Source organism: Aegilops tauschii, chromosome 6 (assembly GCF_002575655.3).
Source record: "Aegilops tauschii subsp. strangulata cultivar AL8/78 chromosome 6, Aet v6.0, whole genome shotgun sequence".
NCBI classification, from domain to species: domain Eukaryota; kingdom Viridiplantae; phylum Streptophyta; class Magnoliopsida; order Poales; family Poaceae; genus Aegilops; species Aegilops tauschii.
Window position 1 is genome coordinate 159,164,563 of NC_053040.3, and position 19,919 is coordinate 159,184,481.

At 52.0% G+C, this 19,919-nt stretch overlaps 1 pseudogene; it reads left to right on the plus strand.

The window, feature by feature from the left end:
* The first annotated feature begins 18,217 nt into the window (after positions 1-18,217).
* Positions 18,218-18,793, plus strand: LOC109754841 (uncharacterized; annotated as a pseudogene).
* The last annotated feature ends 1,126 nt before the right edge of the window (positions 18,794-19,919 follow it).

Below are 19,919 nucleotides of genomic sequence, written 5' to 3' on the forward strand. Positions count from 1 at the left end.
GAGGTGCAGTATTTATAGCGAGCAATGGCACACCTACGTAATATATGGACTAAGCTTCACCGACTTAACTGCAGGTCCAGTTGTGTCACTGACATGTGGGCCAGATACCTGTTGGGCCCACATGTCAATGACCCAATGCACCTATAGTTAAGTAACTGAAGCAGCTACGTGGGCATATTTGTTGGAGTAAATTACGGGTGAGGGAAGGGTGGAAATATTGCTGGTCACAACCGATTGGACGAGCGCGGGGGAGGAGAGTCATGCATGCAGATTTTTTCCATAGGGGGTGGAGTGGTGGGACTGCTGGAGGGAGAAGGAGAGTCAAGTAGGCATTCAGATTTCAAGGTGCACTAAATTATTGCATGCGATGATTAAGGCTGGCCATAGTGGTGGTAATGTGGTACTCCCTCCTTTCCGGTTTATAGGGCTTAATTTGAAAATCTCTTCAACCAAGGTAGATGATGAATGGTGGAATTAATTCCGTAGTTTGCAAGAGTACTTAATTAGTACTCTCGTTTTTCTCAAAAATTTGTGTAAACCGATGCATTAATTACACCACATGCATGCATGACCACTCCTATAAAAATCTCAGTTGGTGGTGATGGTATGTCTGCCTCTGGACAACGTGTGCCGTTCGATCTACTTGGAACCAGCGGCTGAGATGTGTGTGCATAGAGACATGGCCTTGCCACCGGAGGTACTGTATAGAAAATATTTACCCACCTCTGCCACTGTATAAAATACGGAACTACTCATTCCAGCCTCATTTCCTTTCTGGTTCATCTCCTTGCATTCTTGCCGGCGGCGGCGAAGGTTCCTGAAGATGGAATCCAGACTAGAAACCACTACAAAAACTATTCCACCGCCTCTATCTTGGTAAGAGTAGGTGAAATTTTTGAATTGTTCCCTTTAAACTAGAAGGGAGGTAGTGGTACTCTAATATCTAACCTTGTTGTGATGACTAGATAGGACATGGCACGCACCTGGACGGAGGAACTAGTCTGCATTGTGCATTTAAGTTTTGTCTGAAGTAAATGTACCTCTACTTTGACCAAACTTATAGAAAAATGTACATCAACATTCACAATGTCAAATCAATATTTTTATACTCATTATAAAACATAGTTTTATACTCATTATAATCAGTATTGTAGATATTGATATTTTTAGTATAAATTTGGTCAAAAACTTTGCAAACGGTTGACGGAAGTAAAAAGGACCAGAGGGAGTATCATGCATGCAACATAGGCGAAAAAATTGCTCATTCATAGCCGGTCGAAGTCTCGAAGGGCGCGACCGCGCGAGGGAGACGAAGGTCATGGGAGGCGTGACGGTTGAGGGAATTAAGTGAAGTTACATCCACGCGCCTACATAGCGTGCGAATAGGCAGAAGCTATACCGTCAGGCCTACGATATGGGTCTAGTAGACATGACATCTAGTGGGTCCCGCATAGTACTTGAGAACTCTTTGGGGGCTTGCAGCCATTTATCCACCAGGCAAGCCAACAACCCCATGCAGTTCGCACGCCCTACTCGTCCCCGTCTTCTACCTTACAATAGTTTGCTCCCAGTCGTCCCGTCCTTTCACATTAGACCAGTTTAACTTCTCCTATCCCTCCTCCAAAATCCATGGCCTCCCAAATCTCCATGGTCGCCGCTGAGTACCAGGTTAGAGCCATCACTGGCGATGAGTTCATCGTCATCTACACCCGTGGATCCGCGACGGTGAAAGGATGCCTTGCTCGCTTCAGAAGCATGTTCGAAAACTCAAAGGATGAGTGGGTCGCTGGGCTACATGTTGAGTACACCACAGTCCTGGAAAGCGCGAAGATTCTAAAGGAGGCAGAGAAGAAGAAGCCCGCCGTGATCCAGGTTTGTGTACATAACGTGTGCTTGGTCTACCACTATGCCATGCCAACGTTGAGTGCCAGGATTTTAAGAACTTCCTCAAGGACGAAAGAGTGAAATTCATTACTGTAGACTTTAGGAACGACAGGGATGTCCTGGGTCGGATAGGCCTTGTTGTAGGCTAGCCCTTCGATCTCCAGAAGGCAAGCCTGGTGTCCTCCTCTCAGCCTTCAATGCTGACCCTGGCAGCAGCCATGATTGATCCTTCGTACGCTAAACTGAAGAAACCTCACCACGAGTTTGATCATGCATGGGAGTCGAAGACAATAGATGAGGACCACATCCTGTACGCAGCAATGGATGCCTACCTTTGTTCAAATATCTACAAGGGTTGGATGAAGAAGCAGAGCCCAGTGTCCGGTTCATGCAAAGAAGCGGCAGCGAAGAGGAAGAGGAAGAGGGACGAGGACAAAGTCGAGGACGTGGACTCGGACTCCGAGTAAGGTGGCAGTGCCGTCGCTCATGCTGGTTCTACTACAGTGTCAAACAAACTAGTTGCTTAGTTTTATTTCAGGGGTGTGTTGTGCTGAGCCCCCAGCAGAACTATGTTTATGTTCTTTCTCGTTATTTGAACTTTATGTTCTTTCTCGTTATTTGAACTCTTTAGTACGTACAGTAGTACTAGTACTATATGTCTTACTACTGTTCTTCTTGCAGTTGGTACTACTGCTCGTATCTTCGTGTTCCTACTGTACTTAATACGTTCATACTAGTAGTATAATTTGGGTCAGTCGATTTGTGAAAGAAGTTCGATGGAGCGAAGGAAGAAGACGACAGAGAAGCTACCCCACTATCTATATCAGGGTGGCAGGGTGCCCATGATCTATCTTATGAGTGTTGGGTATGGAATGCAGTTCGCCAGAAAAAATGGATCGTGCCCGGGGTTAAACGGATGGCGGGGGTGGGGGTGGGGGGAGCATGGCGGTGGCAGGCAGTTCAGGGGAGGGCGGGGCAGCGGCGGCAGGCGGTTAGGCGTGTGGCGGGCTAAGAAGATGAACAATGCATCAATTTCGGAGGTTGAAGAAGCCCTTCTGGCCATCCATGTTGCATCCAACAGCTCACAAGAGTCGACTGACCCAAATTGCTCCTTCAGATTACAGGATCCACGTGGCATTCAAGGTCTCGAAGGTAGATTCCACGTCCGCACCCGGTTTGCGGGCTCGGCGCGGGCGCGACCGGCTTCCGCCGCGACAGCCACCATGCGTGCCTCCTCCGCGCAGGCGGAGACGACAATGACACGCTAGTTCCTCCTCGTCGGCATGCTGGAGCACGCGCTCATCCTCCTCTTCGTACGCTGCGTGCATAGACGTGGCTCCACCAGCTGCTCGCATGCTTGGCAACGTGGCGGCATCGCGAGCAGGGACTGCAGACGACGTGAGCGGGCGAGACTTCGACTTCATGGTACAGGGATGGCGGCGACACGGCAGTTATGGGTGATAAATGGTTGGCCGGAGCAGGCGGGCGCTGGCAAGCGCAACGGCGGCGGCGACATATTGATGAGTGTGCGTATGGGAGCTTAGTTTAGTTTTATATAGGGTTGGTCAAACTTAAAAGAAAACTGTACTAGTACACGTAAACATTAGACTGAGGCAGCGCTTATATTAGTTACCACAGCCATGATACGGAATCCTGTGCAAGCTCGTGAACCGCGGCCACGCGGTCGATCGAACGGTGTGTCACCGTGTCGCGCTCGAAGGACACCCACCGAACCTTTTTGGGTGTGTGAAAACAATCCCCGAATATTACTCAACTTTTTTTCCTGGAAAAGTTCTTGACGCTACAATATTTCCATATATTTGAATTTAGCTCCAGTTTGTGTTTATTTGGATTTGGACGTTTTAGGTGCGCCCTAGTTTTTTTTAATACTGATTTTGTGTGTGTGACTGAGAGAGAACGTGTGTATCTGTCCATATGTGTGTTGTGGCGGAAGGGCAATGTGGAGATGGTGTGCGTGTGATAGAGACATAGAGAGGTGTGAATGTGCAATTGATCATGCATGAGTGATACATAGACACATGCCAATACGTTGTGTATACATGAGAGAACGGTCTTCTATTTGTACTTGTGTGTGTGTGTGAGAGAGAGAGAGAGAGGAGCTTCTGTAACACAACAACCATCTCTCTCGATTCGTCCGTCCCTCGCATGATCGCATGTAACACATGCATCAACGCACACATTTTGACACCCTCACCCGGCCCTTGCCCACCTCAAGGCCCGCACATCACTTTCTATCTTGCACGCACAATCTCTTCGTGAAAACCCTATTTAGCATGTAGCTTTCCGTCACATACACACACATTTCTTTCCATAGGTTTGTTTTCTCTCAATACCTGAAACACACACACACACACACTCCCTCTCCCCCGAGCACACATTTCATCCCCATCCAAGGCTATATGGCGACCACTCTCGCTTGTGCTTCTCTGCACCCCAGCATGCACAACACCTCAACCTTCAAAGAGGGCATCGAGGAGATCGAAGACGGCAACCACTCTGCACTAGAGAATGCGGGAACATTTGGAAGCAGAATGATGTGATGACGGCTTACTGACTCCTCCCCCCCCCCACTCTCTCCCGCAAAAAATTACCAATCCCTCTCTCTCTCCCGCACAAAATTATCAATCCCTCAACCCACGAGATCCTTCCCCTCTCGTCCATGTTTTTCCAGTTCTCTCATCAAACCTGTTGTCTCTTCTCCTTCCACGTCTACAGAATCCGGATGCACACACATCTCATGTATATTACATGTCTCCATCTATCTCACAGACCTACCTTCTTCCTCTCTCTTTCTCTCTCTCTCACTCACTCTCTCTCTCTCTCGTTAGGTTTGTCTCCTACTGTCTTGTCCACATACACACAATCTTTACCGCCCTATCTGCTCCATCTTCGCAAGCTCTCTCTGCACGTTTCATTCACACATTGGGATGTGTTCAAAATTTTGCTTTTATAATGGATGATGTAGAGTTATGGTTGGTTTTGTGAGGAAGAGAACACACGTAGGCTTAGAGAAACTGTTGTCAACGCTGAAGAATATTTCAAGTTGCAGGATAAAAAGTTGAAGGTGGAGAAAGAGCTCAGATTTTTTAAATCAGACTTTGCTAAGATGGTGTTGGCGAAGGAGGAGGCACTTTCCCAGTTGGCCCGTGCAAAACAGGTTCTTACTGAACTGAAAGCAGAGGTGGATAAGACGAGTCTAGATGATCTCAATTAGGGAAATGAATATATTGTTCTTATGGAGTTGAACTAGCTATATGTTGTACTGTGTTGTTTTCATGTAGCTACCGTACTGTGATGTTAGAATATATTTATGTGCCTGATATGAAATTGGCAAACAGATGTTTGATATGAAATGTGAATTTGCGTATAATTGTAAACTAATAAACCTGCTAAATGTGTCAGGGACCTTTGCAAACGGTTCTAGCAGTAAAAGCGCTTGCGATTGATAGCCCAATGCCACACATTTTCTTCATCAAATCGTGTGTGATATAGTTGATAAAAGCAAACAGTTAACCAAGGCAGACCGTGTGTGATAGTTACACCTTTCACACACGAGCCTACACATAAAACTGTGTGGGATGTATGTACGAATGGAAACGTTTACCCTGGATTGACTGTGTGGGATGTACATAAGAACGGAAACGTATTCCTTGGATTGACTGTGTGTGATATACATACGAACGGAAATGTTTTCCCTAGATTGACTGTGTGGGATGTACATAAGAACAGAAACGAATTCCTTGGATTGACTGTGTATGATATACATACCTATGGAAATGTTTTTCTGGGATTCACCGTGTGGGATGTACATACCTACGGAAATGATTTTCTCGGATTACCGTGTGGGATGTACATACCTACGGAAATGATTTTCTCGGATTACCGTGTGGGATGTACATACCTACGGAAATGATTGGGTTTCGATGCCTCGCCCAATCGCACACGGCCCCAGCCTGGGTCCCAGGAGGGCCTATCCCCGACGATTTCTGGGTCGTGTGGGAAGGACACCCTATCGCACACACTCACTTGGCGACGGTTCCAAATGCCGTAGCGGAAAGGGGTTAAAAACCGTTTGTTTAGGACCGACGCGTACCAGTGATCCCTCTCACTTGGGGGCTTAGCTGCGAAACATTCTTCGCCTAAGTTATGAAATAGACTTAACCATGCACGAAACTGGAAAGCAACATTCAGATAAATCCAGAATCTCAAGTGCAGATAAAAGTACTCGGGCTGAAAGCCCGAAGGAGTTTTGATGCTTACAAAATCACTCGGCATACCGAGGCAAATAATTTCTAATTGAAAGATACTCGGACCATAAGTTTTCCCTCACGCGCCGGTGGGACTCGCTGGCTCGACGAAAGTGTCCAAGTCTATGTCATCCGCGATTCGAGTGGCTGCCTCAATGAAAGTCTCCATGAAGTCTTCAAACTTGAGCTTCTACGTGTTCGCAACCTGGAGAGTCTTCAGTTTTTCTTCTTTGGCATCTTTGCAATGGACGCGGACGAGGGAAAGCACCACATCAGCCCCGCTGCGGGCGGCAGACTTCTTCCATGCTTGCACTCGGCCAAGGATCTTGTTGAGTCGGGTCATCATTGATTCAAGATAACTCTGGAGTGTATCCTCCGGCCACAACTCTTTGTCTATCTCTGCTAGCACAGTCCTCGGGCGGGTGATGTATCCCAGGACATCGTTGGGGCGAGCTTCAAGTCGCAATATGTTCATAGCCACCGCATCCTTGACGAGTGACTTGGTGGGATCCAGATCAGTCTCAATCCGTTTAGTCTCTAGCTCGAAATTCTGACATAATTCTACACGAGGAGGAAGGAAAGGGTTAGTTATGGCATCGCTTTCGAGATTCACAGAAATTCACTCGGGCGAAGTGAAGTACCTTCAAGCATGGCGTACATCTTTTTCGCAAAGCCTCCCAAATACTTCTCCAGTGCATCCCTCCTCTGGGTGAGCTGGTCAACCTTGTCGTTCAGAGCTGTCTTCTCCAATTCAAAGGCACTCGCCTGATCCTCAACCTTCTTGGCCCACTCGGCTTGCTCCTTCTTAAGCTCGGCGACCTCCTTCTTTGCCTCTTCAACGGCAACCTTCAAAGATGCATTATCCTCCTCCAACTTGCCAGGCTAGCTTTGCCTCAGTGGCCTCGGCCTTCTCCCTAGTCGTCTTCTGCGCCCCCATCAGTGCTTTATCCCTATATTCCAGAGCCTACTTCATGGTGTCTAAAGAAACAACATTCCTGTGTCGCGCTTGAAGTTGATGGTTCTCACTACGCACATCTGTTCGAGTGAAACTACTCGGCTTAAAGGACGTAAAGAAAGGACGACGGTGCACACAGTCGACAAGACATACCTCCCATGGTCGTCACCTCCGTCTGAGCACGAGCCAAGTTCCTTTTCTCCAGTTCCAGATCCAGTCGGAGCTGGACCGTCTCCTTCTCCAGGACAACATACTGGGTCCTGAGCTCGCAGGTTTCCTGAGATAAACAAAGAAACAATTCAGTCGACGACGAGAAAATATTCTCAAATATTTCTCTACTTCCGAGTGGAGAGGTACAAATCCAGTTGATACTGAATAATTCTTTCAGACCCCCGCCAAATCAAACATTCGACAGTGATCTTGGGGACTACACCCAGTGGGTGCACTCAGCGTACCCCCACTGGATCAACTTCCACTCGGCACGGCCTGACCGGTTCGAGTGGAGAACTACAAGCAAACGTGTTCTAAGACCCCCGCCGATTCAAACATTTGACGACGGCCTCGGGGGCTACACCCAGTGGGTGCACTCAGCGTGCCCCCACTAGATCAACTTCCACTCGGCACGGCCTGACCGGTTCGAGTGGAGAACTACAAGCAAACGTGTTCTAAGACCCCTGCCGATTCAAACATTTGACGGCGGCCTCGGGGACTACACCCAGTGGGTGTAATCAACGTGCCCCCACTAAATAAATTTTCACTCGAAACGGCCCACCCGGTCCAAGTGAAGGTCTACGAGCAATTGTGTACTGACACATAAGTCAAAAACACCCAGTGGGTGTACAGAGTTAAGATGGACATGAAATGACCCAATCAGAAATCAACTTACAATCGCACTTACTCGGACATTCGCCTGAAGAGCCGTACTGGCATCATAAGCCGGCTTGCTAGCCTCATACTCCCCCTTCAGACGCTGCATCATCAGAGTGGCTTGAATCATGGCCTCTTTGCTGGCCCCAGTTTGGTCTTCCGGGACATGATGCAAAGTGAATACGCTGGGTGGAGGATTCAGTGACGCAGCCGGAGGAATCAGCCCTTGAGATAAATCGGTCGGCCTCGAAGCCAGAGGAACTAGCACTTGAGGTTGACCAATCGGCCCCGAAGTCAGAGTAGTCGGTACCAAAGGTAAAGAAGTCGACAGAGGGACAGCAGAGTCAGCACCAGCTCAAGATGAACCACCTTGTTCTCGAGACACAGTTGCAGGCGGCGCACGGGGTGTTTGGCTCGACGGCACTCTTTGAGTGAAGCTGCGGGAGACGGTCGAGGTCATACCCTCCCCTCATGTATCCTTCTGAAGTTCGTCTTCATCGTCGTCCGCAACATGGATGATGTCCGTTGGCTCTATAGTCACTCGATAACAACAATTCAATCGATCGTTAAATCGACCATTGGAATAGAGCAGAGTGAAAACCGATCATACCTTGCCGGGAAGTGGTCGCATCCGCAATATCCACCTTCACATGATCCTTATCAATCTGCATGGGCGACATTGCAGAAGTAGCAGCTCTGGCACACAATTCTCACTCGGTTAGCAAAAGTACGAACATCTACAATAGTAAAAAAGAAAGAAATAACACTCACGTCGAAGCGATAAGCACGGTGACCTTTATTCTGGGCAGAGCCTTCTGAGGTTTTGGCGGGACGACCTTAAGTTGTTTTGCAGTCTTCCCAATCAGATCTGGTGTCGCTGTCTGGGTGCGCTTCGGGTTCCTGTCACTCGACGCCACTGCCTTGCCCTAGCCTGTAGTCGGATCCTTGTTCATCTTGGTTCGACGTTCAGTGTGTGCTCCACCGATGGAGAAGACTCGGCCTCCTCACTTTCTTCTGAATAGTCACTGCCGCTCTCAGTGTCTTCGGCAAAACTGCCCTCAGGACTCCCGCCTTCACTCTCAGCACCTTCAACTAGTTGTTCTCCATTCAGCACGGGCGAAAGCATCTTTGTGAATTCCTGTGAGGTACAAAAATCAAAGTCAGTCGGTTTATCAATTCAGTCGGATGTTGGAAACAAAAGGGAAATCACTCGACAAAGTACGTCTCACCTACCCTAGTGGGTGATCGGCATCGAAGGGCAAGACTCGACTGGATCCACCAGGATTGTCGCGAGCCCCGGTGATACTGCTAAGCCATTGCTTCACGGTCTCGTCCCCGACCTCCTCTGGATGGGTCCGAGTGGAATCGTCTGGGCCTGTATACCGCCACATGGGATGGTTTCGTGCCTGCAAGGGCTGGATCCGTCGACTGAGGAACACCTCTAACAGACCCAAACCCGTCACTCCGCCTCGGATCAGCTCGACTACATCTTCTACCAAGACTCCCACTTCAGCTTTCTCCTCCTTAGCCACAGTCAGCGAGCGGGGAGCGTTGATCCTTGCAGACGTGAAAGGGGGAAGACCAGTCGATGAACCAGAATATGGAATGTCATTGCAGTAAAACCAGGTCGACTGCCAACCTCTAACGGACTCGGGAAAGGTCGTTGAGGGGAACGCACTCCTGCCTCTCATCTGGATACCTGGACCACCACACAACTGGGTCACATGGGTCCACTCGTCACTCGGATCTGCTTTCTTGAGCGACTGAGAACAACATGTGAAGATATGCTTGAACAACCCCTAGTGGGGATGACAACCCAAGAAAATTTTCGCACATGGAAACGAAGGCAGCACGATATGATATGGCATTTGGGGGAAGATGATGAAGTTGATCACCGAAGAAATTTAGAAACCTCTCTCCACGTGGGTGAGGAGGAGGACCTGCTCTCTGGGGCACGACACAGGCTCGACCTCACCTTCCTCCGGCAACCTCCAAGACCCTGGGACTAGCAGGCTGTCGACGGCGAGCCTGTCGAGGTCCTCTGTCGTGGCCGTCGACGGCAGCTAGTTGCCCTGGATCCAACCTGGCGGCGGCGCGACCCGAGAGCTCGACGCCTTCTTCCCCTTGGTTGCCTTGTTGGCGCGCTCCAGCTTCGTCGTCTTGTCCTTCGCCATCTCCACGGTGGTCATCAGCGTCGACCAGAGCCACGCGGCACGGAGGCGGAAGAGGTGGAGAGACGAGCGAAAGGGGGGAAAGAGGAGAACACTGTTACGCCCCTCAGCCTCGTCGCCTCTTATAATAACGCGCCTGAGTCACTGACCCCTGGGCCCGCGACATCCCAGTGCATCCCATGAATGGAGACTGCGCGGTACATGGCGATAAAGGGGGAGCAAAAATCAAGGAGTCTCACCCCACTTGCCCCACTTACCACGATGTTGCCGATTCGCGCGCTTCTCCAAAATTACGAATCCCACGAAATTCGGGACTTGCCAGAACAATCAATTGCTTCGAAGATTTCCTTGTTCATTCGGGTCTGACCCGATGCTTGATGACACGTCATTCGTTTCACTCGGTCGCACAACGAGCCTGAATCGATCAAGGTGATTGGCAAGGAATTGAAGCAACGCAGGTATCTGCAGAGCTCTAAAGTACCTCTGAGGCATTGAGTCTAGTCAGATTCCGCTCCAATCCTTTTTCACTCGAACCCTGATCCATTCGGGGGCTAATGATGACGACATGTATCTGGGGTAGGGTCTTAGGCCTGGCCTACATACCCTACCCAAAGACACCACATATAAGAATCCAAGGCCCACAAAGCTAGGAAGGAGTCACCGACTGGAATACTTGCAACTTACAAGTCACTCGGACGCAGCATTCACTCGGAGGCCTCACCGTCACTCGACCATCTCTACCCACTCGGAGTACCAAGCGTCACTCGACCACACAAGACCTAGGGTCACCCTGACACCGCAACGGTCAGACGATCAGTTCGTCGCCTTAAAGAACATCTAATGCTAACGTTACCTGTAACGCCCGCAACCTTTAACCTCGCCATTGAACCCTTGAGTAACGGGGCATTCATGAGGGGCCAGCGGACTCTATATAAGCCGCCCCTCTGCCCCTGCACAAGGGTTCGCACCTCTTGTAACACAACACTCCAGATAAGCAAGCTCCCGCAGCACCGAGACGTAGAGTCTTTACCTCTTCCGAGAGGGGCCTGAACTCGTAAATCCGAGTGTAGCAACCAAGCCGTAGCTAGACTTTGCCCTCCTATACGTACCCCTATACTCTACTGTCAGATTTGTTCCCACAACACTGGGCGACCCGAATGGACAAAAAAAGGACAAAATCAGCGTTAGTTTGAGTTACCGTGTTGGCATTGCTCGAACATCTCCAATAGATGATGTAAAATAACTAATTTTTGCATCTTCGAGGCCCAAAAACCCACCTCCAACAAATGATGTAAATGCAAAAAAAATTACATCACCTGGTCCAGGAGATGTAAAATACAACACCTGGAGATGCAAAGGCGGTCGCACGCCAACCACAAGCCGCCCTTCATTTCCTTTCCCTTCTTCCTCCCTCCGCCCGCCACACAGTCGTCGCCGCCCCGATTCGCTCACAACACTGCAATTGCCGCCAGCTCGCACTAGATCTGGCCGTCAACCACCCCTACCACCCCTCCACCGCTACTCCGCCGCTCATTTTCCACTGCTCCGCCTCGAATCTTCGCCCCGATCCGCGCCGCCGCCGCCCTGATTCGCCACCCCCACCGCCCAAACGCTCCTCAGCCGCTGCCCCCCTGCACAGTCGCCACTGCCCCGACGCTCGACCGCTACCGCTGCATCGAGTCGTGCCAGCGTCATCCCGACGCCCCCCTCCCCCTTGATTCGCCCGCCGCCACCACCCCTTCGTCACCATCTACCGAAGAAGCTCCTAAAGAGCAAGATGGGGTTCTTCGGTGGGCGAAGCGGTCTGGTAACTTTGGCGTCGAGTTCTTCGATGTCGGCCGGCGCTCCTGGCTCGGCACCTACACCACTTCCAACAAGGCTGCATGTGCCTACGAGTGGCAGTGTAGCGTGCTAGGAGGCCAAAGACAGACCTCAACTTCACGAAGATTGAGACCCGGGCGGATGCGGAGTTCCTTGTGCCGGAGGGTATTCAGATGGAGTAGATAACGAAGAAGAAGACAGAGAAGAGGGTGGCCATTGTCGTTGCTTCCGGCGGTAGCGACGAGGCGGCGATGGCAAGGTTCACAGGGAAGTATCCGGAGTATGTTCAAGCCGAGCAGGAGCACTTCTGGAAGCGCGAGGCGGCGATGGCAAGGTTCACACAGGAGCATCCAGAGTATGTTCAAGCTGAGCAGGAAGAAGAAGAAGAATGAGGTCAAGAAGGACAACGAGACCGTCCCTCGACGGTGATCCCTGTCGACTCCTCGGAGGAGGAGGACGAGGAGTTCTAGGGGCCCTCATGTGAGGACGACGAGGCGTACTGGATGCTCTCGGAGGAGGAGGGATAGTTTGATGGATGTAGTAGATTGAATTAGTTGTGGTAGTTGTTTAATTTATTTTTAAATTTAGAAATATGTTTGAATTATGTTTCAAATGAAGTAGTAGTGAAGTTTCTAGTTTTTACATCTCCACTTTGCATCATCTAATGGAATTGAACTTCTAAATCACCAATATACATCATGTGTTGGAACTGCCTCTTTGTTAGAGATGTAAATTACACTTTCTGATGATGTAAATTTTACATCTCCTAAGTTTACATATTTAAATTTGCATCATCTATTGAAGATGCTTGCACGGGACCGCGGGTTGAAGAGCAAAGCGTCTGGCCACACTTCCGTCATCTCGTCTCCGCCACTTTCATGCTGCGAACATTCTCTTCTCGCGTTGGAAGCACGGGCAAAGCCGCTCGCGAGAACGCTTGACGCTCAAAAGTGGAAACTCTGGGTCGATTGTTTGGGGCGCACGGCCGGCCTTCGATCGCCAGTTGCGCCTACGCACGCGCTGATGCGTTCACGCGACCGCGCGGTGCCTGATAGTGACAGGTCGGCCCCACGAGGAGCTCCAGAGGTGTTGACTGGGGTCAGCGTCACTGGCCACCGAGGAAGGAATGAGTAGCTTTCGCGTGCGGAGGAATAGTCGTCGCAATTGGATTCCCATGCGCGCAATGCTGCCATGCCGTTGCGTCAACGCACACGGCAGCTTTCCTCTTCTCGGCATCTCATTACTTTTGTATACCTGTCCCCGTGAGAATCGTGTTTTGCAAATGGGTAGGAAATTGGAGCTTCACCACTGCAATGTGATGTGTGCATACTAGCGAGCACTAGCAAGTGTAGCAACAATATATCCAAGTCACTTCAGATTTTTCGTAGTACTCATTATTAATGGGACAACCAGTTCACTTTTTAGTATATTTATATATGCAGTTCGACACTTACGACTTCTCCGGCATGTCAAAATAATCTTGACATATACTAGTAGGAATTTTCAAGTAGCGCATGTGCATGTTCACAATTGGACAAGAAGCAAGGGACTGAAGTGACAAGTCCTGGCTCCTTTTCTTATCACTTCTCTGATGCCCACTGTAGAATATGAAGTATAGGCTGTGCAAACACAATGCATTGATCGGTGCACCACGCACGTATATATGAGTACAGAGAGGGGCCACAACCTTGACTATACAAAGGAAACAGGAGGTGGGCTCAATACACAATATACTCAACACCCCCCCCCCCCACACACACACACACAGTCGAAGCAGCGCCAGTGATGTAGAGACTGGAACGAAACTCCTTGAAGGTGGAAGTCGGCAGTCCCTTCGTCATCACATCGGCGAACTGTTGTGCAGTCGGAACATGAAGGACCCGAATACGTCCAAGGGTCACTTGCTCGCGCACAAAGTGAATGTCCAGCTCAATGTGCTTAGTCCGGCGATGATGAACCGGGTTGGCGAAGAGGTACACCGAAGAGACGTTGTCGCAGCAGACAACCGTAGCCTGGGAGACATCGTGATGCAGCTCCTGAAGTAACTGTCGTAGCCAGGTGCACTCGGCAACAGCGTTAGCCACAGATCGGTACTCAGCCTCCGCGCTGGAGCGCGATACTGTGGGTTGTCGCTTGGACGACCATGAGACGAGTGAAGGACCGAGGTAAATGCAGTAGCCGGAGGTGGACCGACGGGTGTCGGGGCCGGCAGCCCAGTCTGCGTCGGAGTAGGCCACCATCTCAAGAGAAGCGGACGCCGTGAGGGTGAGCCCAAGAGTCATCATGCCGCGAATGTAACGGAGGATCTGCTTCACGAGAGTCCAATGGGAGTCACGAGGGGCGTGCATGTGGAGACACACCTGCTGAACTGCATACTGTAGATCCGGTCGGGTGAGAGTCAGATACTGAAGAGCACCGACAATGGATCGGTAGAAGGGAGCATCCGATGCTGGCGAGCCCTAAAGAGCAGAAACCTTGGCCTTCATGTCAACAGGAATAGCAACAGGGTGACAGTTGAGCATGCCAGCACGCTCAAGGAGCTCGTGCGCATACTTCTGCTGATGAAGATAGAAGCCATCCGGTCGCCGAACGACCTCAATGCCAAGAAAATAATGTAGAGCACCCAAGTCCTTGATGGAGAACTCGTCACGCAGCCGGAGAGTAATCTGCTGAAGAAGAGTTGCGGAGGAGGCCGTCAGGATGATGTCGTCGACGTAGAGGAGCAAATATGCAGTCGTGTCACCATGTCGATTGACAAATAGTGAGGCGTCCGAGCGAGTGACGTTGAAGCCTAGTGTCTGAGGAAACCTGGCGATCCGCTGGTACCAAGCGCGAGGTGCTTGCTTGAGCCCGTATAGAGACCGGGACAGCAAACACACATGGCCAGCAAGAGATGCGTCGACGAAACCGGTGGGCTGCTCACAATAAACCTGCTCCTCAAGATGGCCGTGGAGGAAGGCGTTGGAGACATCCATCTGATGAACTGGCCAGCCTCGGGACACCACAACCTGGAGGACGGTGCGGATCGTGCCCGGTTTGACAACCGGTGCAAACGTCTTAGTGAAGTCAACTCCAGCGCGCTGTCGAAAACCACGAACCACCCAGCGAGCCTTGTAGCGCTCAAGTGTACCATCCGAGCGGGTCTTGTGGCGAAAGACCCACTTGCCGCTAATGACGTTGGCACGAGGAGGCCGGGGAACCAGTGTCCAAGTGCGGTTCCGCTGGAGAGCGTCGAACTCTTCCTGCATCACGGCAAGCCAACGAGGATCACGAAGGGCTGCACGAGCTGACGCAGGAATAGGGGACGGCTCCGCGGTGGAGGCGGCGAGGAGGTACTCATCGCTCGACTACCGCAGACTCGGACGGTGAACGCCAGCTCGGGCCCGTGTGACGGGGCGAGACGGCAGCGCCGGGACGTCCGGTGAGGCAGGCGGCGAGACGGCCGGTGAAGCCGCCGGCGAGGCACCCGGCGTGACAGCCGGCGACGAGGCGGCCCCCGAGGTGGCCGGTGAAGATACCGGCGATGCGGCGGCCGGCGAAGAGGCCGGTGTAGATACCGGCGATGCGGCGGCCGGCGACGCAGCGGCCGGCGAAGCGGCGGCCGGCGAGGCGGGCGATGCCAAGGCCCCTAACGGAGTCGGCGAGGGCGACGTGGGGGCGTGAGGACCGCCGAAGCCCGGAGGCGGTCAAAGAACTGAGCGGGGTCGTCCACCTGACGGGGTCGCTAGAGGGCCGGCGGCGACGGGGCGACGGGAGGTACCTGCTGAAATGGAAACACCTTCTCATCAAAGTAAACGTGCCGGGAAGTGAATACACGATGTGAGACAGGATCGTAGCAGCGGTATCCTTTGGTGTTAGGTGGGTAGCCGAGGAAGATGCAAGCGACGGAGCGAGGTGCAAGATTATGAGGCGTAGTGGCGGCGATGCTAGGATAGCAGGGACAACCAAAGATGTGAAGGCCATCATAAGATGGGGCGCACCAAACAGGAGATGGTGAGGGGCATAGTTCCAGCGTGGGCGACACAGACGGATGTTGATGAGGAGGGTGGCGGTGGCAAGAGCCTCCGGCCAAAACCGGGGAGGCATGTTAGAGTGAAAGAGCAACGTGCGGATGCAATCGTTAAGAGTGCGAAGGATACGCTCGGCACGGCCATTTTGTTGGGACGTGTAGGGACAAGTCAGGCGGAAGATAGTGCCGTGAGAGGCTAGAAGGTTACGAACAGCGATGTTGTCAAACTCTTTTCCGTTGTCAGTTTGCAATGCAAGGATAGGACGACCGAACTGTGTGGTGACATAGGAATAAAAGGCGGTGAGTGTGGCAAGGGCATCGGACTTGCGACGAAGAGGAAATGTCCACACATAATGAGAGAAATCATCTATGATCACCAAATAGTATAGGTAGCCCGTATTCCTCGCAACCGGGGATGTCCAAACATCACTATGCAATAACTGAAACGGAAAAGTGGAAATAGTGGTAGAGGCGCTAAAGGGAAGACAAACATGCTTGCCAAGACGACAAGCCTCACAAGTATGGTCGTCGATCTTATTGCTTGAGAATGAAAAACTCTGAAGAATTTGACGCAAAGTGGTGGGGTTCGGGTGTCCCAAACGAGCATGCCAAAGGTCGACACCTACAGCGAGGGCGACTGGGGTGGTGGAGGCGGTGGCGGAGGAGTGCACCGGATAGAGCTCGTCAGGACTATCACAACGGTGAAGGACCATCCGAGTACGGGCATCCTTCACAGAAAAACCGACATCATCAAATTCAACAGTAATGGGATTCTCACGAGCAAGACGACGAACAGAGACAAGGTTCGTAACTAAATCAGGAGAAACAAGAACATTAGACATGGTGACAGGCGTAGATGTGGAAGGAAACGAAGTACGACCAATATGTGTGATAGGTAGAGAGGAACCGTTACCAACGGTGATGCGAGTAGGAGTACGAACCGGAGTGAAGGAGTTTAAGGTACCGGGATGAGATGTCATGTGGGCGGTGGCGCCCGAGTCCATGTACCAAGCGCCGCCGGTGCCGAAGGGGTTCGGTGATGAGGCCGAGTGCAGGGCAACCAAAGTTGTAGGGGCCCATGCCGGGGAGACCGGCAGTGAGGCGAAGCCGGCGTAGGGCTGAACCGGGGCGGGCGGAGCATGGCCGCCGGCCATTGGCGGGGCGGGCAGAGCCGCGGAGTCGGCACCGGTGGGCTGCTGCAGCACGTTGAAGTTGGCCGGATGGCCCGCCGGGAAAGCCGGCGGCGTGGTGTAGCCGCCGAGGGGCTGAACCAGGGCGGGCGGAGCGTGGCCGCCGGCCATTGGCGGTGCTAGCTGCATGTGGGTGAAGGGAGACGGCGCGCCCGCGTACATGGGGCCGAAGGAAGATGACGCGGCAGAAGACATTGCAGCGACGACGGCAGTGGCCGGGGCAGGAGGCGCGGCGGTGGCCAGGTAGGCGGCGACTAGATGGAGAGAGGGTATCGGAGCCAAGAGGTCTTGAGTTGAAGACCCGGCTGGCGCAATTAAATTGCAACCCACTTTCGGTTCACGTTTAGGCCTGAGGGAGCCACACGTGAGGGGAAGTGTTGACGTATCATGTGATGTCTAGTCTCTTTCATAAGATCGGTCTTTTGGTTGCATTGGCTAGAGCATGCACTTCTACATGGTATCAGAGCAGGTCGGTCGACCTAACCCTAGCCGCCGCCGTCGCGCGTCCTCCGCGCCGCCGCCGCCACCCGCCGTCGTGGGCCCTCCGCGCCACCGCCACCGTCGTCGGTCGTCGCCGCCCCGCCCACCTCACGCCGCCGCCGTCGCCGCCGCACGCCTTCTGTGTCGCCGCCACCGCCGCCGGTTGCCGCTGCACTCTGCTCCCCGCTTCCGCAACCTCCTCCTTCGAACCCTAACCCTAGCCGCCGCCGCCGCGCCTCCCTCGCGCCGCCACCGCCGCAACTCTTCATGGCCGCCCTTCCCTACCCCCGCTCTGATACCATGTAGAATATGAAGTATAGGCTGTGCAAACACAATGCATTGATCGGTGCATCAGGCACGTATATATGAGTACAGAGAGGGGCTACAACCTCAACTATACAAAGGAAACAGTAGGTGGGCTCAATACACAATATACACGTACACAATATACTCAACACTCACCACCCACCTCTATATATACAACACCATCCATTTTAATCTCCACATCCAAAGTTCTAACGAACTCGAAAGAAAAATCTCACTTTCCCACACTACACAACCACAAAGAAACCATGGGCGCGAAGGTTTCCAGCAGTTCCAACCACCGAGGCAGCCTGTCGGAGCAGGCACACCAGCCGGCGTCCATCAGGGTCATCGCCGCCGACGGCTCGCTGAAGGAGCTCCCGGCCAGCCCCCGAGTCACCGTCTCCGACGTTCTCGCCGGCAATGCCGCCTCCTTCTTCGTGTGCAACTCCGACGCGCTCTACTTCAACGAGCCCCCACCGGCGCTAGCCTCCGATGAGCTGCTCCGGCCGGGACAAATATACTTCCTGCTCCCGGCAGCGGTGCTCCGGCGGCCGCCCTCGAGTGCCGACATGGCCGCGCTGGCCGTGCGCGCGAGCGCAGCGATAGCGGGCGCCAAAAGGCCTGAGCGGCGCGGCGGCAAGAAGAACCTGCGCGATGTGCCGGTGCGCGAGGAGGTGGAAGATTGCGAGGACGTCATGTTCAACGAGAAGCTTAACGAGTGGACCCTCGGGGAGTTCCCGGTGTCGCTGAGTCCGGTGAAGAAGAGCAACGGGAAGCTCGCCGCGTGATCGCGGCTGGGACTGAAGCGGGCTCTGAGCATCATACAGGAGGCTGCTGACTGACCGAAGCATTTCTCCAAGAGAAAGACAGCGCTTTTGATTTTCGTTCCTCCAATTTTTGGAACCATTCTTAATTCCTGAGGCCCAACGGTCTAAGCCTAAGTCAATAGTATTAAACTGATTTTTGTAGATTTAGGGGGGGGAGAGATTGTAAATATCTCCCGGTGGCAAAAGCTACCATGAATGCCAAAAACTTCTTGAGTTGTTACCTACTAATCTGCATGGTATTTTGTTTATTTGCGCAAAATCTGTATAGTATACTTTTTCTGCTTTACCTTGCTACGATGCAAGTACTGTAAATGTCTGACTGTCTCTGCATATGCTTTTTGACATGTGGAGGTACTCGTCTCACAAATTTACGATCGTGATGTATGCAAGTATCCACAATATAATGGTGCACTTCTTGTAGCCAAAGAATCCAACCGTTCTTACGGCATCCTTCTTTAAAATGAAGTAGTCATCGTAGGACTGCATGTCATTGTAGAGGCGATCGAAAACATTTTTTCGCATCCGAAATCGCCGGCGAAAATTATCAGTGAAAAAGGAATCGATGATAACTAATCGTCCATAAGCGTCAAATACCCATGCGCCATTTTCCAATTCAGTGGATGGCCCTTGATCGAAACCCTTGAAATTGAGAACATGCTCTCCGCCCCACTCGGCGTTTGCAAGCATCGCCTGCATCATCATTGTTTCATCCGCATAATCTTCCTCAATAGACGAGTCGCCGGATGACACAACATAGTGCTTGTATATGTACTTCATGTCCGAAACCATTGCTTCAAAGAGGAGACAAAAAATAGCACAGGCATTCCACCAAACACTTTCCGAAAGTGGTGGCCTATGTATGGGCCGATGATACCTGCGCGACGGCTCGACAAAAGGTGTAGACCAGCAAGGGGGATACAAATGGCGTGGCGACCGGGTGTAGCCGTGGAGGTCGCGAAGGTCCGAAAAAAGGCTTGGCGAGCGGCTGGGGTGGTAGAGCTGCAATGTTGGCGAGGAAGAAAGAGAAAAGAATGAAGATGCGGGGCATGGGCAATGTTTTCGGTTGGCCGAACTCCCGCAAAACCCCCTAATTTGCTTCTGATTTGTGAAAAACGAACAAGTCAATTAGAGCATCTACAGC